The sequence below is a fragment of the Polyodon spathula genome, chromosome 2, assembly GCF_017654505.1.
Source record: "Polyodon spathula isolate WHYD16114869_AA chromosome 2, ASM1765450v1, whole genome shotgun sequence".
Lineage (NCBI taxonomy): Eukaryota > Metazoa > Chordata > Actinopteri > Acipenseriformes > Polyodontidae > Polyodon > Polyodon spathula.
Genome location: NC_054535.1, coordinates 38,505,966 through 38,532,749, shown reverse-complemented (window position 1 = coordinate 38,532,749; position 26,784 = coordinate 38,505,966). Strand labels below are relative to the sequence as shown.

General features: G+C 38.6%; 1 pseudogene; it reads left to right on the top strand.

Moving 5' to 3' along the window:
• Positions 1-11,857: 11,857 nt before the first annotated feature.
• On the top strand, positions 11,858-12,480 carry LOC121327939 (annotated as a pseudogene).
• Positions 12,481-26,784: the final 14,304 nt, after the last annotated feature.

Below are 26,784 nucleotides of genomic sequence, written 5' to 3'. Positions count from 1 at the left end.
CAGAAGCAGCCGACTCTGTGGGTGATAGAGCATCCCGGGGATGTGCATCAGTAACTTTATAGGCTAAAAAAAAGAAAAAAAGCATGCATATTAAAAAGATTTCAATGAATTCCTGTCTCCCTCTTATTTTTTGTCTGGAATGGCTCCTCATATGAGAAACGGTGAATGTATGCCTACTTTCTTTAATTAACTAAGTAGCACTTTAGTGTGCCGTATTTGTGATGAGATGATTTTCATATGTGGTGCCACTGAGAATGCACAGATGTTCTTTTTAGACATTTTCAATAAGCGTTCTATACAAGTTTCTAACACATGTACACAGTGTCATTCTGGACAAGCTAGATGTTACTTGTGAAAAAAGATATCAGCATGATTAAAGTCAATCAGTGGAGCTTCGGACTGTCCTTTTCAACAACGACTGTAAATTAAACACAACTGATCAGCCTGTTTTTACAATAAACATTTATAAATTGCAGTATTTAAATGGATCATAACAGGATACAATTTGTTTTCTCTAAATGTTTTATGGTAAGCATGTTGTAAACATTGAAAAACATATACAAAATGCCACAGTTAAATCAGTTATAATAATAATAATAATAATAATAATAATAATAATAATAATAATAATAATAATAATAATACATTTAGCACTGTGTTGCACTTAACTTTTTCCTGTTAAGAATCAAAACAATTTAATCCAATTTTTGTCTAAAAGCAAACAGTAGCCTCTTTTTTAAAACTTCTTCCCAGTGTAAAATACAAATGCCCTTATTGTGGGGTAACCACAAAATAGAGTTTACAGTGCTTTATGTACACTAGTCTGTGAAAGTCTGTGTGAACAGTACATACTATGAATAGTGGGGTCTCAAGCAGTGATAGGCTACATTGTAAATAACAGGTGAAAACTGAATGGTTAACCGCTTCTTCATATCGTTAAAAAAAATTGAAACTAAAATAATTGACACTGGTTCACATCAGCAACTTTTCCATGAAAATGGGACGTCCTGAATTTTGAGGGGGGCATAAAGGGTGCCTCAAAAAAATTACAGGGGGGGCACGATAGTTGCGCCTATGATCTGAAGTGCTGTCACTGTTTTTACTGGCAGAACACGTCACAACAACTAATGAACCAAACTAACGGAAAGATTCCCGATGTTTTTTAGAAAATACTCAAATTGGTGGTAAAAACATAGGTGCAGAAAAAACGGTCAAAATAATGGTGTATAATCTCCTTTGAAAATAACCCACATAGTATCAGTCAAAAAATTGAATTTTTAAAAGGTATTTCCTAATCCATTTTGTTTTCAGGCAGAACCAAACAAATAAGTCATACAGTTTACCATTCAATAATTTTTCCCTCTGAGCAGAGACAAATCCCTGGTCATTGAGGGAATATTATTAAAAACTGTCAGGTTGTTTGCATCTCATTTTGTGACATTAACAGGTCATTTTCAAAGCAGAATTAAATATTTTAAAAAAGTTGAATTTAAAAACGTTTAAACAAAAGAAAAATAATTGGACAATTAATATGAAAAATAAACACTATTTTGTATGTGTATATCAGAAAAAGAACTTAGTCCTAGCTAACTAAGGCATTCAAAAATAAGTTTTGCTGAAATAATATCATCATATGATTTCAAGTGTTTAAAATTGTGGGCACTTTGATGTTGTGTAGATTATTGTGACAGAATGATTCTTGGTGATAAATCTCCCTCCTGACCTGTGAGGATGCTGTGTAAAGGGAACAGAGTGCCCTGGACTAGATAGCCAGACAATTCAATCCCAGGTTTAGACGGAAGTTGGCCATCTAAAAAGGGGGCGAAGCTATGGTACTCAAAATCATCGACCCAGAAGGGTCAATGATTACATAAACATCTGAACAACCGAAGCATATTATACAGTGAAGAGAAACAAAATGACGTATGAAATAGACAAAGAATGAGTAATTAAGATTCAGGGTATGTGAAAAAGTAACTGAACCCCTGGTTTCATCAGCTCAATTAAGGGGATAATTAGAATCAGGTGTTTAAATAATTAGGTAGATCTTCAGGTGAGTTTGAGAGGCCCCACCCTATATAAATATCAGAAACTTTGTGAGTTTGGTCTTCACCATACAGGGGTGTGGAAACACGTCATGCCACAATCAAAAGAAATCTCTGAGGACCTCAGAAAAACAGTTATTGATGCTCACCAGTCTAGAAAGGGTTATAAAACCATTTCTAAGGATTTGGGGCTCCACCAATCCACTGATACTGTCAGTCTACAAATGGAGAAAGTTCAAGACCACAGTCACTCTACTCAGGAGCAGTCGTCCTACCAAAATCTCTCCAAAAACAAACCAGAAAATCATCAAGAAAGTCACAAAGAACCCGAGAGTAACATCCAAGGATCTGCAGGCCGCTCTCGCCTTGACTAATGTGAGTGTTCATGACTCAACTATCAGAAAAAGACTGAACAAGAATGGTATTCATGGAAGGATAGCCAGGAGGAAACCACTGCTCTCTAAAAAGAACATTGTTGCCCGTCTAGTTCGCCAAATAGCACATAGATGATCCACAAGACTTCTGGAACAATGTTCTCTGGACAGACGAGTCAAAGGTAGACCTTTTTGGCCTCAATGAGAAACATTCTGTTTGGCGAAAACCAAACACTGCATTCGAACAGAAAAACCTCATCCCAACCATCAAGCATGGTGGTGGGAGTGTGATGGTTTGGGGCTGCTTTGCTGCCTCAGGATCTGGACAGCTTGCCATCACTGACACAACCATGAATTCTGCATTGTATCAGAAGATTCTAGAGGAGAATGTCAGGCCATCTATCCGTGAGCTGAAGCTGAACCAAAAGTGGGTCATGTAGCAAGACAATGTACATACAAGCAGATCTACAAAAAAATGGCTGCAGAAGAAGAAATTCCGCATTTTAGAATGTCCTAGTCAAAGTCCAGACCTAAACCCCATTGCAATGTTGTGTCAGGACCTATAGCGAGCTGTCCATGCAAGGAAGCCCTCAAATGTCATTGAGTTGACATTTGTTCTGTAAGGAGGAATGGGTGTGAGAGACTGACAAAAAGTTACAGGAAGCGTTTAGTTGAAGTCATTGCTGCTCAAGGGGGTGCCACCAGTTAGTGAATTTAAAGGTTCACATACTTTTTCACATATGGATATTGAATGTTGAATTATTTGTGGATAAATAAATGTTGAAAAAGTATCATGTTTTGTGTCATTTGTTTATTCAGGCTATATTTATCTATTGTTAGGACTTTTACTTTTCAACAGCAATCAGTTTATTATCAGATGTGCAAAAGCAACTGAACAACATAGATAAATAAACTTTAAAAAATGTATTTTACACAAGTGCACAGCACAAGAAGTAATAAAAAAAGTCTCATTTCTTTTTCTTTTTTTTCGACAAAATGGTATTTCTTTACCTTGAGTCTAAGGCTGTTTACAATCAATACAGATAATGCGCTTCTCCACGCCACCTTTCTGCACAGGGCACACCTGCCCGAAGTTTTATTTTTATTGCACTTGCCAACCTGTCATTGGCATCTCTAGCAGCTCTCAGCAGGGTTGCCAGCTTCAGCTGTGGGTACACGCTTCGCAGTCTACCTCTGTTCCAAATGCTTCTTGCAAAGTTCCTGTGCTAACTGTAAAATACATTCTCTCCTTGGTAAATTCTTCTCCGTGCATTCTTTGTAAAATACCCAGGTGTTGATGGCTGCTAGGTCCAATACATTGTAAATCACCTGAACAAACCACCCTTGGGAGCCAGCTTTCACGGACTACTTCCATGTCATCTGATCAAAAACATCAACTCCATATTTTCTTCCATTGTAAAACTCCACGGTCTCTGGTATTTATTTTCACTAGTCCCGATGCTAATTGACTGACCAAAACAGCACTGCTGGCATGCAGGCGCCATCCTTTGAAAAGGCTGTTTGAAAAAACAATATACTGTCATTCATTCACTCAGGCAGAGAGTAGAGACTAATCTAATTACAGCTAAACACATTGCGTACTGGTAAATAAAAATAATAAAGTAGAATACCATTCTGTATAATCACAATACAATTGTTTTCTGTGTGACTGTCAATGTAACTGCTCCTGAGGCTTTTAGGTATAATGTAATACATCTCAGTAGTAAAGGTATGACACCTAGTGTCAAAATGTTTTTTATTACCCCTTTTGTAATCGATTTATGACCCTTAAGTTGATTTATGACCTCTGAGCCCCTCCCATATCCAGTGACGTATTTTATCCCTCCCATATCCAATAAAAGGAGTAACACACTCTAACATCTTAAAAAAAGAAAAAAAAAAACAGTTACAAATCCATGTCTTCTGAAAGCTTTAGATATTTTTCAGACAACACCGTTCTTGAGGTTGATGATGTATTGATGGAGCTACCCGTTAATGAGGAGGAGGATGCTGCAGGGACGGACATCATGAAAGATGTTATAAAAGCTTTTGAAAATAAGAGTCTTGACTCATTGTTGGAGCCTGAGGATGTCCCCGATGGATCTTTCGATCGAGTCTTAAAGATTACAAAGGGACTCCTAGCCTCTCTACTAGAAGTGATCATAAACCGGGATTTGAGGAAAAATTGTGACGGCTGTGCGGTGGATCATCCTAGCCAGCAAATCCACAGAAGATCTGGATGACGAGACCAAAGACGTTGTCAAGAAAGTAACTCAGTCCTAATATCATCGAATTTTTACTTATCCAAGAGCGTCTTTAGCATTTTACGGGGCTAGTGACTTTGAATATGGGGAATATCCTGACTCCAGCTAAAATATGCAATGCCATGGAAGGACTGCTCTTTCAAAATAGCCTCTCAGTAAATGTAAAGATGTACAACAACCTAAAAAGAGTTACAGAATTAATACAAGACATTGCTGATGATGGAGAATGGATTGTAATAATTACAGACTCTGTACAATGTAATAATCCCTTAAATGAGTTCCTAAAGAGAATGATACCTCAAATGTTTAATGAAATAGAATCCTATAAGTGTGTGCATATAATTGTTTTGTATGCCTATGTATCTGAAGTATGTCTTTACCAGATTGACCGTGGTTTACAGCCCAATATACCACAGATTGTACAAGACACTGTATCATGTTTAATGAATGCACAACCCCTTTTATGTATGAACTTTATAAAACTTGTAAAGAGTTCTGTGTTGATTGATAAACTGTGTATAAAAACATTTTGAACAGATTACACATTGCATTTGTTATACTTTTTCTGAGGGAATGGCTCATAATCGCATGAAAAAAATATATTGTGATCCTTCAAGTCCTGGGAGTTTTAAGTTGGAAGAGCCCCTGTTAACATCATGGTTATCCAAACAAGATGCATATACCTTGCACAAAACCTCCAGAATCAACTTTGAAAGAAATATAGTTTATGCTTCTGATATTAATTACCAGTGGCCAGCTGATTTAGTGGATATGACTAGTTTGTCAAAAGAAAATGGGGGTTACAAATGTATGTTAATATGTGTTGATATTTTGTCCAAATTCTCCTGGGTAGTACCGTTGAAAAATAAAACATCTAAGGTTGTAACAGATGCTTTCAAGAAGATGGATCCCTAAAAAACTGCAAACTGATACTGCAACTGAAACTTGCTAAAAAAAAATACAAAATACATAATTTTACAACGAGTAGTGAATTAAAAGCCTCTATTGTCGAAAGCTTTTATAGGACTCTTAAAACAAAAATGTGGAAATATTTTACAGCCTTCAACACCCATAAATGTATAGATAAGCTACAAGAAATGTTTCAGGCTTATAATAACTCATACCATCACAGTATTAAAATGGCCCCCTAAGAGGTTAATGAAGACAATTCATTCAAAGTGTTTAAAAAATTCCTATCAAAACTCCTAAATTTAGGTTTAGGGTAGGGGATAATGTCAGAGTTTTAAAGCTAAGAGCACCCTTTATAAATGGTTATGAACAGACTTACACAGGCAACATTTTTACTATTGCCAAAAGTCTGCCAAGAGACACCCCCCCCCCCCAGTGTATAAACTGAAGGACTATGATGGCGAAGAAATAACAAGTACCTTTTACGAACCCGAACTGCAGAAGATAATTGTAAAGACTGATAGAATGTTTAGGGTTGAGAAGATTATGGTGTTGAAAAAAGAAAACAGTAAAAAGTATCATCTTATAAAATGACTCGGTTGGCCGAATTAATTTAACAGCTGGGTTGATGCTCAACAAGTGGTAAATATTAAGAGTTAGAATTGTTTAAAGATACATTATCCAAAAAAAACTTATTCAAGATGGACCAAAACTCTTTTTATGTGACTCTCCCTAGCAACTCTTCGAGGGATGTATTCCCTAAAAACACTATATCTGATTTTACTATCAAGGTTTCTAAACCCTTGAATCTACCGGGAAAATGGGAGATGGGCTTAGCAGAGATTCAATACCCCCATACTTGGGATAACATAGGACCCTCAGACAACACATTTTGTATTCATAACTTGACTTCTCAAGTTATTCATCATTTGACCATACCCACTGGCTATTATGAGAGTGTTAATGGCTTAATAGGGGCTGTGAACACTGTTTTGAAGGTCCAGAAAGTTTATATAGAATTAATATACAATAATGTTGAAAGAAAAGTATATATAATCAGCGCTAACAAATGCTTGATTCATGCTGACGGAAAACTCGGAAAGATCTTGGGTTTTTACGACCCTGAAATACAAAGGCCCCATAAGAAGGCTCTCTACCACACAAACATCAGAGCAGGGTTTTATACCTTGTATGTATACACTGACATAATTTCACATCAGGCTGTTGGAGATAGCTATGTTCCTCTTCTAAGGTGCGTCCCTATTGAAGAAACAAAGACCAATATAGTTCCAATAACTTATGATCGACCTCATTATGTGCCTATCATTAAGTCCAGTTTTGATACTATAACTATACAAATTAAGACTGATCAAAATACTGGTACCATTTTGCTTTGGAAAGGTTATAGTTAAGTTGCATTTTCGACCTTTTAAACAACATTTTTATACATAATTGAAAAAAATTAATGTCATGAGACCTAATGTGGATCTAATCCTTATATAATCTACTACAAAAATCAAGCCGGAAATGGATTGCCGGGATTTAGTGGGGCCCCTGTAATGTATGGGGCCGGTATTGGAGGTATTTTTAGAGGTCTTTTCAGAAAAGCACTACCTTTACTTAGACGTGGTTTTGAAATAGCTAAACCGCATTTTAAATCAGCCGCTAAAAATATTGCAAGAGATGTGATTTCAAATGTTCTGACACCCCACAATCCTCATAACCATGACTCCAGCCAGTCAGGATCTGGTTTAATGTTTATGTCAAGAGGACGTAGGAGAAAATGCGGTAATCCCCCGGGAACTCGCTCACAGCATCTCAAAAAGGCTAGACGCTCAAGATCTAAGTCATTTAGTACCTGCTCGCGGAGAAGCTGTAATAAACCAAAGATGCGGAGAAAAAGAACTCCAAGAAAGAAAACTAGAAATCTTTTTTAAATCATGGCTCTTGTTCACCGTATGTCTCAGGAATGTGTCAAATCTGAACTGGACCTATTTACAGTACCCTATACACAAACAAGTATAGATAAAAGCATTTATGTGGAAATACCTCCGCTATCGGCTTTCTCTGACACAGCGCCCCTCGAATTTTATATAGCCGGAAATGGTGAAGATTACCTTGATTTGAATAATACTCTTTTAAGGCTTTCATGTAAAATTACTAAGGCCGGTGGCTCTGATATAGACAATGCTAGTTAGGTAGGAGTTATTAATTACTCCGTAGCTACGATGTTTTCACAACTCGATGTAACTTTAGGAGACCGAGCAGTCAAAGAAGTAATACATATCCCTACAGAAGTCTTATTGAGGTCCTGCTAAACTATGGCAAAGATACAAACAGACCCCGTAGGGGCTAATACAGGTTTAGAAAGAAGACATGCTTTTACTAGAAGAAGCCATTTATTTGAGCTTTTAGGACCCCTACATGCAGATATTTTTTTTTCAAGAAAAACATTTTGTTTAATGTCCGACGGACTAAATCATTACAAACTTAAAATTTTAGAAGCTTCTCTCTACGTTAAGTTAAAGTTTCCCCAGAGGTGAAAATAGGCCATGCTCAAGCTCTGATGAATTCAAATGCTAAGTATGCCATTGAAATTATTACAGACTGATTACAGACTCGACTACCCCGAGGTTTATAGTATACCTCGGGGTAGTTGAGTCTGTAATCAAGCAAATATGTTCCTAGGTCAGTTACCCAAGTTTGTGGTTATAGGATTAACAGATAATGATTCCTTTAGTGGGTCATATGCTAAAAATCCCTTTAACTTTAAACATTTTAATGCCTGCTTTATAGCTTTGTGTATTGATGGTGAACAAATACCCTCAAAACCTTTTCAACCTACATATACTGTGGAAAACAACCCTGTTCATGAATATTACAGTTTATTTCAAGCCACTGGTAGACATCTCAAAGACAAGCCTCTAATTATTGATCGCATTGATTATCCTCAGGGTTATACACTCTATGCTTTTGATCTAACTCCGGACCAGGAATCGGGTGATCATTTTTCATTAGTAAAATCAGGAAATATGCGCCTTGAGATGCGTTTTTCAGCACCACTCCCCGACACAGTGAATTTGCTAGTATATGCAGTGTTTGAGAACGTTATAGAGGTATCACAACAATGAGCAGTGCTCTTTGATTACTGAGAAGCATGCTGAAAACACCTTTTGAGGATTAAAAATGAATACCTTACAACTGACCTCCCTAATGGCTAAAGATTCTTTTACTGGGAAGTTTTTTTTTTATGGAGTTTTAGCCAGTGACCAAAGCCCTAAAGGAAAAATTTTAAAAACCCCTGCAATGACTCTAATGGCTATCCGCCAGACTTTGCTTATTTTCCTAAAACTATTTCACAGTTTTTATTCAAGAACTCTAAGCATACTGTATATAATAATCAGCAGATACAAGGAATCCTGACATCAACATGTGGACATCACCGATCAAGGGGTCTTTCTTACCAAGAGGTCCCGAACCTTTACAGTAAAGAACTTGATAAAAATGATTGATGGTCTACAGATTTGTTCAATGAATGTATACATCTAAAATGGCTATTGTAAACCGCTTTTTATGTGTTCATTGTGTAAATTCACGCCATGAGTTTAAAAAATGTTAAGAAATGTTAAAAAAATGTTTTAATGTATTGAAAACAGAGATCCTTTAAAATGCAAAAACATGTTTTTATTGTATAACAGCATAGAATTGTATAATGATAACAGAAAATGAAAACATATATACCTACATTAAATACATACTAACAATTGTCTAACCTATAAAAAGGATATTTTGTAAAAAGAACATACCTAAAAATAAAAAATAAACTTTTTTACAATTTAATACATGGTCCATATTGGTTGTCTTCTTCTTTTAAGATGGGGTTCATCAGGGCTTATATTTTTACATTCTTGCAAGAGTTTACGGTTTTGGGAATTGGGTACAACAGAATTAGGCACATTTATACAATCAGGCCCTTTAGGAAAGCACCCCATCCCAAGGGTCTTCGGTGTGCTGATACATTACTAAACCCTGTAATGCTTTTGATTAAATCAACCATGTGCGAACCTTGCATGGTATTACCCTTTAAAATAAATTCCCCTTTATCATTCTATGATGTAATGCTAGAGTTCTGACCCATCGCTTGTAAAAGAAATTAAGCATTCCTCTTAGACCTATGGGGGACACTCCTCATTACATAATCCTCAACCTGTGATCCTTCTTCTGGATCAAGGTTTACAACTGGTTCATTAGGAGGAACCATCAAAGTTAAAGTATTAGTCTATTTTTCATCTTGTTTAAGCTGGGTGAGATCTCTGTAAAATGACAGCCTATAATTTACTTTTTTCATAATCGCTGATGTCTGTTCTGAGTAGAATGTTTTTCATTTCCGAGTCAAGACAACTTTTCACAGCCTTTCTAATGGGCTCTGATGCAAAGAGGGTTGGCTGACTAAGTCTGTCAAGCTGTTGTTGAGGTACAAAGAACATTTTCTGAGTATGATCCATTTTTAGCTCCAAGATGCAAAGAGATTTGATAAAAATGGGAGGGCTATCCCTAGCAATGATCCTATAAAACCTCCTTTCTGGTTAACAGTCTTTCACTTCTTTTTAAGAGCATGTTTCTTAATACATGGATTTTTTATAGCGAGTTCTTATTTTTTTAGTTGTTTTAACTGTTTTGTGGTCAAGGGGATATTTCCCCTTAAAGTATTTAACACTATTTCCGCAATAGATTTGATAAGATCATCTGAGGCCTCTTGTAAAACAACTCTTCTCTGCTGAGAAGAACCGTTAACTAGTCTTTTAAGTATTGGAAGTTTTCGTTTTTTTTCTGACAGACATGTCTTTTAACTATAAGAATAATGTAGTTAGCATTTACGTTTATAGTGTGACTCATTTTTCCTTGAAAAAAACAGATTTTTGAATGAACCAGATACATTATACACAGATTTCTATGATGAGTATATTTTGTAAAGGCTTTTTGTATTTCATCATTATCACTAGCCGACTCCATTGTTAGGTGCTAATAATGTATCATCATACAAAGAGGGCGGTATTCCTTCAATAAATTTTAAATTTGTAAATATACTCAACATATCATCGTATAGCGGTTGCCAGCAGCTATAACAATATATAAAGTTCTCAGGTACTTGGGACAGTATCTGAGGAGCATTTTCTAAAAGTTTTTTCACAAAATAGGTTTTCCCTGAACTAGAAGGTCCAGATATTATAGATGCAAAGGGGGTTGTTAGTCACACATCAAAACCCGTATTAGTATCCATAAGGTAAAATAGTGTAATCAGGCAGCAACACCTTATTGTAAGCGGTCTGAAAGGTTTTCTTTAATGGCTTGTTTCCAAGGTGAAATTCTTTTTTATTTCTGTAAATTTGGGTTCCTCTAATCAAGATCTGTTCTGGGGGTGCATTTCTATCCACCTGTACAAAGTTTTGAACTAATCTTTTCAAAGATTCAAGGTTTATTATTTTGGAAAATTAATATTCATAATTAAGAGTAATACCTTTTATTTTCATTTTCACTTGTATCCATACGTTTTTGGACCCCCCCCCCCGACACAAATTCTGTAATGTATTCACCAGGTTTAAGTTCGCTAGTTGATTCCCCAAGATAGTCTACTAGCTGAGGAACCCAATCCCCAGGCTTACTCACAAAGATAATAGAGTCGGTGTCATGGTATAGACAATGTTAGCAACAACTTGCTGTAACAATACTTTAAGAAGTGTTAAGTGATAGATAGACTGGTTAGGAATCGTTTGAGTGGATACTGTAGATGTATGTGGGTTTCTAATTTCCTCGGGATACTTTAAACAACTCTTGACATCAGACTTCCTGAGAATGACCCCTTTGTTGTTCACAACCCTCTCAGCAGAAGGGGGGGGGGGGGATGCAGATTCCAAAATACACTGTTTCTTCCTTTGGGCTATAAAAATAAATCAATCAATTAAAAAACAACAGTTTATGCCTGTCACAAAGATGACCGGAGTGGGTGGCGTCAGACCAGAGCCAGGAAATAAGCAACAGAGGTGGAGTTTGGTGGAGCTGAGAGAATGGTCTCGCTCAGCGTTTAATGAATGAACAGACAGACAATAAATGGTTGTACAAACAAAACCAGGACACGGCACATTCGCCAAAATAAATAGACAAACAAAACGGACTAAACAAAACACGGTGAGCAGATATTTTAATACTACTGCTACGTCCCGGGCCCTCTTTCCTCGCTGATATCAGAGACGGACAGCGTTCTCAAGATGATCGAGTGGGACAATGCCCCAGCTGCTGTGGCTGAATCGCCCGAGATCAAGCTCTTTGGCAAATAGAGCACAGATGATGTGCAGGTCAACAACATCTCCCTTCAGGAGTACATTGCCTGCAAGGAGAAGTATGCCAAGTACCTCCCTCACAGCGGGGGGCGCTACACTGTCAAGCGGTTCCGCAAGGCCCAGTGCCCCATCGTGGATAGGCTGACCAACCCCATGATGATGCACGGCCGCAACAACAGCAAGAAGCTGCTAACCTGCCGCATCGTGAAGCATGCCTTCGAGATCATCCACCTGCTCACTGGCGAGAACCCCCTGCAGGTTCTGGTGAACGCCATCATTAACAGTGGACCCCGTGAGGACTCAACCCATATTGGATGGGCCGGGACTGTGAGGAGACTCTGCGCAGAGTCAACCAGGCTATCTGGCTGCTGTGCACCGGTGCCAGAAAAGCTGCATTCAGAAACATCAAGACCATTGCAGAGTGTCTGGCTGATGAGTTAATCAATGCTGCTAAGGGTTCATCCAACTCCTACGCCATCAAGAAGAAGGATGAGCTGGAACGTGTGGCCAAGTCCAACCGTTAAAGCAGCTCTGTGTGTTCGCTTGTTGTGGGTGGTAGATGTTGTACAATAAAAAACCCGTTCTCCACTCACCGAACACACAACCCAGAGTGGGTGAAAACATGCAGCTTTTATGCAGCTGTACAGTGACTCAATTGCTAATCAATCATTCAATTGGAGTTGCGGTACAACTGCACGTGAATTAATAAAGTTCAATTCCCCGTGCGCACATATTACATTTTACTTGCATGTGAAGTGCTGTGCAATCCTCGTGCCTAAATACAAATATTCATTTTAAACACTCATGTTACACAGACCCATTTATATCCCATGTACCGATGACTATACACCAACATTAACACACAACACAAAATACACACAGGGGCAGGCAGTTTGCCACAATGCCCCAAAGACATTTATTTAAAAACATCCAAATAAATGTATGTGTGTGTGTGTGTATATATGTATGTATGTATGTATGTATGTATATATATATATATATATATATATATATATATATATCTATTATATATACGCTATATATAGTATAAACCTACCCAAACCTACCAAAAGCTCAGGTTTCTGGTACATTGAAGCAGCCTTCAAGAATGCAGAATGCAGCAGGATTGCAGAGTCTATTTATATTGATGTCTCGAACATCTATAAAAGAACCGTGTATAAAAGTTATAACTTTTACATTTATAAGTTTTAAAAAGAATTACAAAAATAAAAGTAAACTTACATGCACAACCTTCTTGGGGTTGATGGACTTGAACCTTAACTGCTTGTATATTAGGAATAGAGGGATTATTGTTTAATTGAGAAATGCAAGTTTCGGAGGGAAACATATCATGATCAAGAGCCTTTTGTAGTGAGCCTCCCTCAGGGGTCATCAGGTATTCAGTATTTTGAGCTGTCACATCCAGCCTTTTAAAGGGAAGATATGACAATTACCTAATCAAACACAATCAGCCATCTATTGAGACCTATTGTATACTAATGTCTAAGTGGAGCAGATCCTATCGTAGATTGTTTGTTTAAAATCTCCTTGGTAGCACTTGCTACTTGGGATGGGTTGTATTGGGCTTTTAATATCTATTCAATTAAAGGATCAGTTGGTTCATAATTAGTATCCGATAAATTCGGATCATAATCTAGAATAAAAAAATAAATAAAATTAAATAAAAATACATTTAGTATTTTTAGCAATTTTAATGTTTATTATTTTTAAAAAAACCTTAACAAAATGTCTAAACGCTAACACTAGCTGACATAAATAATTACAAAAAAAGCATGATGCATACCTGTGTTTAAATAGTCAAAGGTAAGACTTGTAGAGGGTGCACTGAATGGGTCAATTAAAACATCATTTGGGTAATCTGGCCGAGTGTCTAAAGTATTCACAGATTCTATTAAATAAAACAGCAAAAAATTAAAACATCATTTGGGTCATTTGGATGGAGCGCTTCACAATCACAGATTCTATTAAATGAAACAGCAAAAAAATTAAAACAGAACGTAAATAAAACAGCACATAAATAGATACAAATAATAAATAATACAAAACAACGACAATCGAGACTTCAGACCCATTATAAACAACAAAACAAAAAACAAACTAATATTTCAAATAATTACCTTCAAATGTATCCAAAATAAAATCGTGCATTGGGTATTTTCTATTAATTCAAACCAAAACCGTTCTATACTTAATATAAATTATACTTATACTTAAAAAACAACACATTTCAAACAAAGACCGTAAGTCAAAAATAACCATACCGATATTACAAGAAAAAACTCATTACTTGAAGCGTTGTTCATCGTTGATATTAAAAAGAACATACTGGTTAGTCAGTCTTAATTCTCTGCTTATAAGGGATGTGTATGGGGTTGGGGGGCACGATCCGCCTACATCCTGCTTGGTACAATAATAATAAAAAAAAACCTTTGATCAGAGTTTACGGAAGAAAATTTCAACACGTCTGGGTAAATAACACATCTATGAATATTTTTTCAGCGAAGGGATGTCAACACTTGCGCATGGGACAAGTCTATTCAATACACATCAACCCTTCGTTTTAAGATCGATAGTTTTTTTTTTTTTTTTAAATATATAAGTATATAAGTAAGTAGTGAGCCATACATTATACTACCGTTTCTTTTTTATTAAAAAATAAATAAATCTCTTTAATGGTACCAAACATCCCATAGTTTTTAAAAATTATTTAATAAACTAAAGCAGTATCATTGTAGGTTATTCAAAGGAAAACTTCCCATCTTTTTAACACAGGGGCAGATCTGTTATAAATAGCCGCTTATTTTTCTAAGCCGCCAGCCCTTAATAAAAATACACATGTATTACTATTTTCGAAATAAGCGTATTTTTAGATACGTCAGATCTAGCAAAAGACCAAAAAGGCAACTTATGGGTCATAAATCAATTTAAAAAAGGGGTCATAAAAACATTTTGACACTAGGTTCCATACTTTTACTACTTATCTCCTTTATTTCTGCGCTCCCGTTTCGTGCTTTGTCATAATGTTTAATACATACGGACAGAAATGTACATGCAGCCCATATGTGTTACACGATTGGAGCAACTTACATTTGAAAACCAAAATCCGCCAAAGTGACTGCCGCGGGACTGCCGTGGGACTTTTAGTGTTAAACAATAATAAGGGCTTTTCGTCGCCATAAATAAATAAATAAATAAATAAAAAATTTATTATTTTTTTTGTCTATTTTTTATTGTGTTTGTGTGTCACCGTCTCACGTACCCCGTCACAAAATCCCCCCCCCCCCCCCCCCCCCCCCCCCCCCCCCCCCCCCCCCCACCCCCCCCCCCCCCCCCCCCCCCCCCCCACCCCCCCCACCCCCCCCCCCCCCCCCCCCCCCCTTTTTACCCCCCCCCCCCCCCCCCCCCCCCCACCTCCCCCATTAAAATCCCAAAAGTCTCGTACAAAGTCCTGGGCCAAGAACAAAGGTTTTAAAGGGCCTCCTAGCTGACAGGTTGGCTCCTCCAGCCCCAGCAAATCCCTGGAGGTCAGCAGCAAACGACCTCCGGGGTAGGCATCTCCAGGTAATAGTGCATGGGCAACCCCACGCGATGCAGAGCTGGCACCCCCAGACGATATCCAACAGGTCTCCCCAGGCGATGGTGAACAGGCCTCTCCAGACTATGCAGGCTCGGCATCCCTAGGCAGTGCAGGCTCGGTAGTCCTAGGCGCTGCAGGCTTTCCAGGCTCAGGCAGGAGATGATCCTTAGGAGGTGTCGACAGGAGCTCCTCCTTTGGTAGTGGAGATGGAAGCAGCAGGTAATCTTCCACTGCTGGTGGAGGTGGGAGCTGCAGGTAGTCTCCCTCTGGCGAAGCAGGCGGAAACTGCCAGTAGTCTCCCTCTGGAGGTTCAGGCAGGAGCTGCAGGTAGTCTCCCTCTGGCGGTGGAAGTGGGAGCAACAAGTAGTCTCCCTCTGGTGGTGGAGGTGGGATCTGCAGATAGTCTCTCTCTGGCGGTGGAGGCGGGACCTGTGGGTAGTCTCCCTCTAGCGGTGGAGGTGGGGGCAGCAGGTAGTCTCCTTCTGCTTCTGGAGACTGGTGCAGCTCTCCCTCTCGCGCTGGACACAACGGGACTTCTCTCTCTTGCGCTGGAAACAGCAGAGCTTCTCCCTATCACACTGGAGACAGCTGGGTTTCTTTCTCTCGCGCTGGAGTTTCTCCCTCCTCTGCTGGAGACAGTATTGGGGCTTCTCCTTCTTACGCTGGAGATAGCAGTGGGGCTTCTCCCTCTTGCGCTGGAGACAGCAGTAGGGCTTCTCCTTTTGCCAGCAAAGACAGAGGCAGCAGGCATTCCCCTTGGCAGCGAAGGTGGGAGCAGCAGGCAGTCTCCCCCCGGTGACGAAATGAAGAACAGTGTGCAGTATATCACAGGGGACTGGTGCAGCTCCTCCCTCCTCCTGATAGGACTAGAGATGGTGAGGCTCCTCTCATGTCTGCTCTCATGGTGATGTCTTGGATGGAAGCTGAGCGGTGCTGCTGTTCCCAGGCCTCCCATCGCATCTCGTCTCGGGCCCACAGGAGGTTTATCACATTGGGGAGGGCCTCCTCAACATTCCTCTCTGGCTCCACAAGCCAGTCCCAGATTCCCTCAGAGGAGAATTGACTTATCTGCCTCGGAGCCAGCGGGTCCTCTCCAACTGCTGCCAGATGCTCGGGCTCCTCCCTCTCCTGCTATGCATTATTCTGGCTAAGGGAAGGTGTCTGACCTCAACACACAGGAAGCACCACCCTGCTTCATCTAGACAAGCAAGGCAGATGTCTGTCATAGCAGAGATGCAGCGGAACCTGCTGTTGGTGCGCCTCCTGCTGCTGATGTTGTTGCTGCTGCTGTTGAGAGGGTTGCTTCTGCTCCTTCCTGCAGCTGCTCCTTCCCATTTTATCATTCTTGTTTTTTTGGGTTTTTTTTTCGAAAAAAATAAATAAAAAATGCCCGCAATACTTCCTGGCCTGAACCGTGGAGGCACTGTTTACAACACATAGGACACCGTATATGACAAGGATGGCTGTAGGGGTGACATGAGACCAGGAAATGAAACCACAACACAGGCAATTGCAAGGCGTAACTGACATGCAATGGCGCTCAGCTTTTATTTAACAAAATAATAAAGCCTTTTAAATAAACACAGAATAAATGGCACGTTGGTCAAAATAAACAAACACAGAACACAAATAGTAAGAAGTAGTATGCTGGTTTCAAAAACAGCATACATAGCAATTTCTATATGCTGTAGTAATAGTTTTTACAACTCATTTTCGTTCAGTACAGCCAAAGCTGTAGGTCTTTTTTGTTATGGCCAAGGGTTTAACTGGCTATTAATTAGCTTATTAACCCCTCAGCCATAGTTTGCGCAGGTTTAATAAATCTATGTGGCTGTCAGCTAATTCAATAATTATTTAGCTGATCAGCCACGTTCTCACGAGAGGTAATAATCATACAAAACAATAACACATAATGACGGACGTTTTTTCCGCCTGTCCTACATTAAAACAATAAGGGCTTTTCGCTGTTATATATAAAATACATAAATAATAATAATAATAATAATAATAATAATAATAATAATAATAATAATAATAATAATAATCAATTATAAAATAATACAGGGGCAGGGTATAATCCGTCACAGGCACAAAGGGACTATTCATCGTCTTTATGGGCGCATAGAGTGACTTTTTTGGTTGACTTGTTTCCACCATGGGTAGAGTCATTGTGGCACTGTGATCCAACCCAGCAATTTTCCCTTCCTAGCCTGTGAGAGCACAAAAGTTAACTAAGTACTCCCCATATGTCCTAAACCAGGATTCAAACCACCTACGAATATCAACATGTAGCCACTCGGTTTATCCAAAACGTTATAACTTTATAAGAAATTCCTGTCATGATAGATTATTGTGTTATACAGCATGGCAGCATAAAGAGATGCCTCAGGTCCAAACCGGTACATCTGAATTCCAGATGGGGCCTAATTTTGTTCCAGCAGGCAGCCATGGCCCTGCGAGACTTTGGGGAATGGTCCCTTTGAGAATGAAGAGAAGCTGGTGACTTGATTTTATGTTGAATGGTCTGACATCTAATGAACTGGAAAGCTGGTAGTGTTTCTTTTGTAAACAACAGAATCCATCAGGTGTGCAATCAGAGTTTATTAGAGATGGAAAGGGGAGCATCAACACATAATGGGAACAACCATGCAAAACAAGTTAGGACAACAGAAAACAGAATACAACAGATATCTTGAAAAGAGGATGTTGCAAAGTACAAACAAAATGACACTAAACATTTGCTTCAAAGACAGTTTAAACATCTTCACCTTATATCATCTCTTGCAGCGTTCTAGTAAATGGCAGTACATCTGTGCATCTTTATTTGTCTTGTGCTGTAGTTCTACAAATTATAGTATGTACTGCAGACATAAAGATTGGTCCACCACCTTCACCATCAAACACACACTATACTGGAGTCTGCGGAAGCTTATCAGTATAAAACTACAAATAATATGTTATGGGTATTCTTAGTATGCAGGAGTAGTTCAACAGTAAATAAATTAATAAATAATAGTGAAATAAAGGATAGGATGGTGGCGCAACAGTTTTTATTTAAATAGTTATGTTTTCAGACCATTTAGAACAGGATAAATGAAACCTTCATAGACTCATCTCTATATACGTCATCTTCCATGCTAATATCTTGTTTATTTAATATCATTACATATTTTTTGTATTTCAAACTGTCAATCTGCATCACATACTGATATAGTTTGTATTTGCTATGCAATAATTTACAATGTATTTTGTTTCTATTATTCACCTAAGAAATTGACATAGAACTGATAACCTGGTGTCTCATAGTTTCGAAATAAACGTTTGACATTTGACATTTGCTTCTATCTACAGTAGGCTACAATGTTAGGAACTCACCTACAGCAGTCTAGTAAGCAGCCACATGAGCAAAAGCAGCAGATGCAGAAATAGAAAAGCATCAACCAATACAAGAAAGGTTCACCTGCCTTGCCCAGCTGCATTGGCTACCTGTAAAGTTCAGGATTATTTTCAAAACTCTCCTGCTCATCTACAATGCCCTTCATCACACAGGTCCCGAGTACCTCCTCAACCTGCTGACCCGCTATGTCCCTACCCTCAAGCTGAGGTCCTCTGACTCTGGCCTGCTTGTTATCCCCAAGCAAAAGTGCACCACACTTGGACAACGCTCATTTAGCTTCATGGCTCCGAGTCTTTGTAACTCTCTCTCCCAACTTTGGTGCATGATGCTCTGACCGTAGCTCTCTTTAAATAAACTCTCAAGACCCACCTGTTCCCTTTTGCTTTCCATACTCTTTAAGCCTGATATCTGCTATTAGCTGCTGTGTTGCTACTATTTCACGTATTATGTTACTGTGAGATAGCAGGAAGGGAGTTAAAATCCTCCCTGCTTTAAAAACCATGTGAAAATGCACGCTTGGGTGAATGGGCTAAGGGTTTTTATTGTTTAATTGGTTAATTGTTTAATTGTTTTATTGTTTAGTTATCCCCTGCACTTGGTGGTAATTGTAAATTAGTGCCAGGTGCAGGGTATTTAAGAGAGGCAGCCAGTCTGCTCAGGGCTGCTGCTGAGTGAGGAGCCTGACTGTGTGTGTGTGTGTGTGTGTGTGTGTGTGTGTGTGTGTGTGTGTGTGTGTGTGTGTGTGTGTGAGAGTGAGAGTGAGAGTGAGAGTGAGAGTGAGAGTGAGAGTGAGTGTGAGTGTGTGTGTGTGTGTGAGAGAGCAGTCGTATTTGAGAAAGGTATCGTGTCAAACTTGAGTGTTGTTATTTGCGTGGTTTTTGTAGCAGGTAAACAACGTATCCGTCCTGCGATCTAGTTAGGTTCTTGCATCAAGTGTTTAGTCAGTGCTCCAAAGGAGCTAGGTGTTTGTTTTGTTTGTTTCTTTGTAATTAAAGTTGCGCATCAGCGCTATTTTTTCTTTCAAACTTGTGTGTGTATCGTGATTTTTAGAAGGGAAAAGAACCCAAGCGGGTCTGTTTGGTGATTCGGCCATCACAGTTACCATTATATATTATGCACTTTCCACTGTATTTAATGTATTATACTTTTGTTTTTTTAAAAACTGTATATCATGTATTATGCATTTCTCGGTATTTGAAGTATTATGGATTTTCTTTTTGTTACTGCATCTTGTAAAGTGCTTAGTGGTCCACTATGAAAGGCGACATATAAAATAAAGATCGACTGACAGAGAAAAGAAAGGTTTTAAGGGGAGCATTTGGCTATATCTCTGAGACTATTTGTTGCATTGATTTTAAATGTAGAAAACACTAATAACACAATTTTGGTTCCTGGGTAGTAAGTGTTATTTTCTAATTGCTTATTCCTCAAAAGTATAGAAAATGGCTATTCCCCACAAACTTTGCTTTTGTGACCAGGACAGTGATATTTTGAAATTTACCTATTTCCAATGAGAAAACGGGCGAATTTGTGTCTTTTCGTTCACATAAAGTCAGAAAAAAACAACATATGAATCCAAATTAACATGAATTTATACTAAAGTAACACAAAAATGACTACAAAAGATTTAGAAGTGAGTAGTTTTTCGAGATTTACGATTATACTGTAAATCACTTTCACGAATCAGCCCCCAAATGTAGTCTCCCATCATGTTCTCGTTATACTGTCCTTGGTAGTGGCGTTCAAAGTCCACTATATCCTGGTGAAAGCGCTCGCCTTGCTCCTCCGAGTACGCTCCCATGTTCTCCTTGAATTTATCAAGATGAGCATCAAGGATATGGACTTTGAGGGACATCCTACAGCCCATTGTGCTGTAGTTCTTCACCAGAGTCTCAACCAGCTCCACATAGTTTTCGGGCTTGTGATTGCCCAGGAAGCCCCGAACCACTGCGACAAAGCTGTTCCAAGCCGTTTTCTCTTTACTAGGGAGTTTCTTGGGGAATTCATTGCACTCCAGGATCTTCTTTATCTGTGGTCCGACGAAGACATTGGCTTTGATCTTTGCCTCAGACAGCTTAGGGAAGAAGTCTTGAAGGTACTTGAAGGCTGCCGACTCCTTATCTAGAGCTCTGACAAATTGTTTCATAAGGCCCAATTTGATGTGCAGTGGTGGCATCAGCACCTTCTAGGGGTCCACCAGTGGCTCCCACTTGACGTTGTTCCTCCCCACAGAGAACTCGGTCTGCTGTGGCCAGTCCCGCCTGTGGTAGTGCGCCTTGGTGTCCCTGCTGTCCCAAAGGCAAAGATAGCAGGGAAACTTGGTAAAACCGCCTTGGAGACCCATCAGGAATGCCACCATTTTGAAGTCTCCTATGACCTCCCAGCTGTACTCATCATACTTCAAGGCATCCAGCAAGGTCTTGATGCTGTTGTAATCCTCTTTGAGGTGCACCGAGTGAGCCAGGGGAAGAGACGGGTACTTGTTACCATTATGGAGCAGCACGGCTTTGAGGCTCCTGGATGAGCTGTCAATGAAGAGGCGCCACTCATTCTGGTTACAGGCGATTCAGATTGCCTCGAACAGACTGGTCACATTGTGGCAGAAGCAGAGCCCATCTTGACGGGTGAAGAAGCTGGAAAAAGGTTGATGACGCTTCCTCTGATCTGCGACTTGCACACTTTCATCCAACAAGTTCCACTGCTTGAGCCTAGACATCAAAAGCTCGGCATTGGACTTGGTGAGACCAAGATCTCTAATTAAGTCATTGAGGTCTTTTTGGTTGGGGTAGTAGGGGTTTCTCTCCTCAGCTCCACCTCTGAAATTGTCATCCGGATCTACAACGTCTTCCTCGCTGTCTGACTTGCTGCTCTCTTCTAAAGACGGCTGCTCTCTCTCTGGTGGAGTGGGTACGGGGAGCTCATGGCAGTGTGGCACCGTGGCGATGGATGAAGGAAGGTCCGGATACGTGATAGCAGGTGCATTCTTGCCAGTCCGACGTTTGGAAGGGTCCACCATGCAGAAGTAGCAGTTGCTTGAGTGGTCAGTGGGTTCCCGCCAAATTCTTGGGATAGCGAACTTCATGGCTCTCTTTTCCCCTCTGTACCATCCTACAAAAATACATTTATTTCACCCATGACTAATGTGTAAGAGATTCTCGCAACCTTTTACATATGTGATATATTTTTTCAATAACATTGAACATTGTAAAACATTTTAAAATTAAAAACTTTTACAATTTTAAAAATTTTAACAAATTTTATAACATAAAATTGCGAGCAACAATTGTCCATCTTACCTTCCAGAGTATTTTGCAGTGCTCGCAGGTGAAATGAGGTGCCCAGGGTTTGTCTTGATCCCCGACAGGCATGCCGAAATAGGCTTTGTAGGCCTCACACATGCTTCCACAGAGTACTTTTTCGCTCTTGTCTTGATAAATTGGCTGCAGACATAGCAAAATGTGTCTGCCGGATGCTTGCAGCCTCTTGATGCCATCTCAGAAAAATGCAGATATGTATCCACTTAGGCAGCTGGAACTAAACTGAACTGGTGGGCTTAAGGCCCCTGTATTTATACTACTATATATATTACTGGAAAGTTCTAGAAAGTTCTAGAAGTTACTCCAAGTGTACTGAGCACTGAATCTATCTGGAATGTTCTGGAAAATAGGTAAATTTCAAAATATCACTGTCCTGGTCACAAAAGCAAAGTTTGTGGGGAATAATAGCCATTTTCTATACTTTTGAGGCATAAGCAATTAGGAATAACACTTACTACCCAGGAACCAAAAAAAAAAAAAAAAAAAAAAAAAAAATTGTTACACGGTGAAATCAACAAATTGGAAACTTCTTTGGTGACCTTGATTGCTCAAAAAATGACTTTCTTTCAGATTTTATTGAGCAATAAGTATTCATATAAAGATGGGCTGATTACATTTTGAACGTGATTTGATCAAAAGTGACTGACTAGTGGTGATGTTTTTCCTTATTATTCTGATGGACGCAGCAATGATGCATCAATCCAGGACATCCATCTGAGGAGTGATGTTGCTGGGTTGCAATCGTGGGTTACTGACAGTGGCTCCAGAAACTGTTGGACCTAAAAAGCAACATTTTATCTTTGTAAATTCTTTACATCTTTACAAAAAGACATATAAAAAGGTACTATTCAGAAAGAGGTTATTTATGTGTGGAATCTTTGTGAACTGTTACTTTTCTTAACTGCTTTGGCGAGACATTACAAGATAAAATATAAGGACAACGGCTGCTTATGACAAAAGTCATTTGTATTTTTTTCACAAAATCTTGTTGGACACTTAGCACTGACTTACAACTAAGTTTAACAACAGTACATTTACATGAGAGCTAAACGAAAGCAGACAAGCAGCTTCAATGTAAATTAACACCTGGTTGTAGACAGCCTACCGTCTCCATGTCAGTGATGTGTTCAGGCTTAATGGGTTTTGATATATATTTAAGGGTGCTGTGCCTAGGTTATGGAACACAGTATTTAAAATTAAAATTGAGATACCTGACTAAATTGCTGCTTTGCATACCTTCTGACAATGTGTCATTAAGCAGTACTCATACCTGACACCCTCTGAGTGGTTCTATTTTCAGATGTGAGAAGAACAAGCCCAGCCATCTAATGATCCTTACATAAATAGTCAGAGAGCATCCTTCAACAAAGTTTTAGACAGCTGGAAAGACACATTTTTGACTTGCTGGTGTAAGTTGACAGGTCTCATTTGCTAAATAAAGTGGTGGATGTCAATTTAAAATAAATGTAAATTATCACCTTTCTCCTCTGCTTAATTATAGCCTGATTTATGCATCTGAGGTAGTGACTCCTGCGAAACATGGGTTGAATTCCATTTCTCAGCAGTAGGATAATGCACTGGCAGCACTTTATAAGCGATTTGGTAGCAATATCAAAACAAAACATAAAGGATTACTGCTAGGAACAAGCCTTTTTGGCAATAGCACATTTTTTGTCTGAAGTGGTAAAGAGTAACAGCTGTTGATAATAGAACATGTTATTTTTTTTTCAGCCCATAAAGCCAGCAGTGGTAAAGACTTAAGCTCAGGCTATGAGAAATCTAGGAAATCTTATTGCTGCTGTTAAAGCTTTCTGCCAGTATCAATGTATGTGTCAGTCCAACCCTAGGGAGCCCATGCTCGGCTGGTATCAGAGAGGCATTTCCATCTTCACTCCATGGGATGGTTGCCAAGGCAATCTCTGTGTTACTGTTCTAGTACTTTTCTTGTCCAACCAACCCACTTAACCCCCCCTACCTACACCCCTCCCCCCCATGTATCTTACTCGGTACATAGAATACTGAATCATATTCAGGAAATTGAAACAGAAAAGCGAGTTGCCATTGTTTGTCTATTTCGCTCAAGGTAAAATTAAAAAGGGGCTGGATGGAGGTTTAATTGGGTTCATTTAGAACAGGGTTGTAACAAAACGCCCCCCCCCCCCCCCCTGGGGGGGGGAGGGTTTGTGAAAAGTAAACATTTTGTTTCATTTAATTTTATTTAATTTCATAAAACTTGTGGTGCATTAATAGAAATACAAATTAATTCAAGAAGAAAGGATTTTATTTTAGGTTGACTTTCAAAAATGTGTAAATATTAGAGACAGCTTATGATTTGTAAATATTTTGAAATTGTTTGTACATTATAAGGAGATTATAAAAAACAATGCAAATAAATGTTTCCCTAATGTGCTGGGAATAGACTACAGCAGTTTGCCATTTGTGTCACTTCACATAATCTGGGCATTTGAATTGCAGATCGGCGTAGTTAAATATGAAAGGGAATAATGGAATTTAACTTTTGGAATAATTTAAAGAAAATTAGAGGTGTGTTTAGAAAGATCATTCTTATGTGTAAGTAAACTGTCTGTTAATTTAATAGTGCATAAAAAGATGCTACCCATTGTGTTAGGGGTCGTGGCTTATCCGATAAGACTGGGAGAAACACATGGTGATCAGAGGATTTTGGCTTTAAAGGTCAGCTGTCCCAGTAACATGGTTGGTTTTGGTCCTTTGGATTTTCAGCAGCCTCAAGGTGTACCAGTTGACCCCTTTAATTGTGAGAAGCTCCTCCAAGACATGTCCCCAGCTGCTTTTCTCCAATACCAAACATAGCAGGCAGCATATCACATATGGCGTGTCTGACTCAAATTCAAAAGAAACAAACAAACAAACAAAAATAAACAAAACAAAAACAGTAAGATAAAGTAAAGTATAAACGTCCCTCACCCCTTGGGTGAATTTCGTTAGAATATATTGACTAAATAACACATTCACAAACGATACAATTTTGATACTTTCTCAAATATGTTTCATTTCATACCATAGTCACGTATATTTTTTTCATTTTTTAAAAAAAAAAAAACAAACATAACGAAATTACCGGTCTGTTTTTTTTTTTTTTAATATATATATATATATATATATATATATATATATATATAATTTTGATTTCCTGAATTAAACTAAATATGGCACAAGCAATACTTTAAATAGAAGCATGATTAATGTGGATCCCTGTCAATGTGGATCCCTGTCAATGGGGGATCCCTGTCTACAGCTAATTAGGATGTACTTGGTGTAAAAGTCTAAGTTATACACTATTTCTAAGAAGTCAATTTCCCAATCCATCCTGGATTTTATCCAGTTGAAAGACTGTTATCTCCCTGTACACTTGACATGCCCAGTAGCAACCACTTAAAACATTTATTCTAGTGAAAGTTCTCCTAACCCCTGCTTGCCTTCAGGTCACTTAACACTCACACTGCAGTGTCTCAATTTCATCCGTAAGTGGACATTGTGGATTTGCATTTTCAATATGTCCAATATTTGTATGAATATCTGTTTATGTATTAAAGCTGATTTGTACTGTTGATGTTATGAGCAAGTTGCCAAAAGCTGGGCAGTTCACAAAGGCCCAAGCCATTCAGTGGAGGGCCAGTGATATTATAAAGACAGCAAAGTCACATTGAATGTTTTTATATCTTTATCTTCTGCCCAGACATGGCATTTGAGTTCTGTATTTCATATTTACCAATAATGTTTCACTAGTAGTAACTGTTTGTGTAATTCAACAGTTTATTTGATTATACCTAAAATATCAATAGGAGGTTAGGAGTCTATTATAAAAGTTTGGAGAAGGCATTTATTATGTTTACCATAAAAAGTGTGACAAACAGACTGACAGACAGACACAATAAGCACATAAGAGACCATGTTTTTTATGAGGATCCTAAAGATGACCTTACTCTTAATAAAATTATTTGTTAATCATGACTTTAAGTATATGTTATTGGATACATTATTTTTCTTAGTTTTTCTTTCATGAAACACTATCCCTGTTCTCTAAACACTCTCAATTTATCTTGTAAACTTAGTGAAAGGTGAGTGACAATAGACAGCCAAACTAATTTTATTAGAGAATTGAACTGGTTATGCACCCGGGTGTCTGACAGAAATGCATTAAAGGCAAATTGTGAACCTACTGTGCCACATAGCTGCATCAATCCCACTCCTAATCCTAGTCTTAATTAAATCAACATTAAATTATTACTGGGACATTGAGAAAACTATTGTAATAATTTCTGTCATTTGTTTCATTTTTTTGGTAAATCAAAGAGAGACAAGTTAGTTTTGATCCAAAACAAAGATAGTTGAACATATTTTGTGGGTTACTAAATAAAGTTAGCAATTCTTGTGAATTTTAGTCTAACAAAATTTACAGATGTCACAGTTTGAGCAAATAAACCACAGTAATCCTGCTGTTGAAAAATTGTTTAACAGCAAGCAAGGGGCTTGTTTGCACAAAAATGTATTGTTAAATAC